The sequence below is a fragment of the Mirounga angustirostris genome, unplaced genomic scaffold (genome assembly GCF_029215605.1).
Source record: "Mirounga angustirostris isolate CCGP_5_RB_7025 unplaced genomic scaffold, mMirAng1.0.hap1 SCAF_3, whole genome shotgun sequence".
NCBI lineage: Eukaryota > Metazoa > Chordata > Mammalia > Carnivora > Phocidae > Mirounga > Mirounga angustirostris.
Window position 1 is genome coordinate 98573391 of NW_026991711.1, and position 1227 is coordinate 98574617.

The 1227-nt window shown below is 40.7% G+C and overlaps 1 non-coding gene across 1 annotated transcript; it reads left to right on the top strand.

Annotated features, from left to right (window-relative positions):
* Nucleotides 1-909: 909 nt before the first annotated feature.
* On the top strand, nucleotides 910-1015 carry LOC123839987 (U6 spliceosomal RNA). The gene has a single exon (XR_006789823.1). It is a non-coding gene; the product is annotated as a U6 spliceosomal RNA (small nuclear RNA).
* The last annotated feature ends 212 nt before the right edge of the window (nucleotides 1016-1227 follow it).

Sequence of the window (1227 nt, forward strand, 5' to 3'; positions counted from 1 at the left end):
CTTATTTCCCCATTTTAACTTTCCATTCATTGCATCATGAGGCCATAAGTAAGCCTACTGACAATCATGTTGGAAATTCATACATCACCAGGCTAAACTTGGCTGTAGTCTGCCTTAATCTCTGCCCATGTTTCCACTTTTGCTTGCTTATTGTCCAAATCATTTGCCAAGCAGGGCCTGGACATTCAATCATACTTGAGGAAGAGTCAAGTGTGGGAGAAAACTGACTTTGTCTATAGAGAGTAGTTTCCAGTGATGCTAATTAAAGCAAATAATACTAACTTCTATAAAAGCAAATCCTGAAATCTAAGTGGTTAAAAACAATTCAAGTTTCTCAATCACACACTGCAATTCAATGAGGGGTGGTGGGTCGTGTGTGTTAACTCTCCGATGGAACCCATTCAGAATCAGGTGCTTCCCCTAGGTCCTCAGAATCCTGAACCATCAGCCAGATGATAGTAAAAGAGCACTAGAAATGCTATTTGGGTCTTGCCTGAAAGAGGCACATATCACTTCCATTCATATTGCATTGACCAGAATTACATAGGATGCTGGGAAATGCAGTCAAGCTTGTGCCCCTGAAGAAAAGAGGACACAGATATCAGTGAGCACTGACATAATCTGCCACAGGCAAGAGCTTAAAAATTCAAGCAGATGATCCTCATGAGTATCAATCTCAGGGGTATGTAACTTTTTACATAACTTTGTAAAAATGAACCTGCACAGGTTCATTTAATTTACTGTGTATATCTTGGTTGTAATCTCTATAATGGAGAAAAACCAAAATTTAAATAATGAATTTATATTGTAAAAATACTATGTAAGGAAACTTTGTAAAATTAGTAAACTTCTTCCAAAACAGGTAGTCGCTCCATAATTTACACATGCCTTTAAAACAAGAGGTAATGTGTGCTCGCTTCGGCAGCACATATACTAAAATTGGAAGGATACAGAGAAGATTAGCATGGCCCCTGCGCAAGGATGACACGTAAAACAAGAGGCAACATGTCATAATGAGGTGATTTCTTTTTTTTTCTAGATTTTATTTATTTATTTGTCAGAGAGAGAACTAGCACAAGCAGGGGGAGCGGCAGGCAGAGGGAGAAGCAGGCTCCCTGCTGAGCGGGGAGCCCAATGCAGGACTTGATCCCAGGATCCTGGGATCATGACCTGAGCCGAAGGCAGACGCTTAACCAACTGAGCCACCCAGGCATCCCTGTAGTTTGA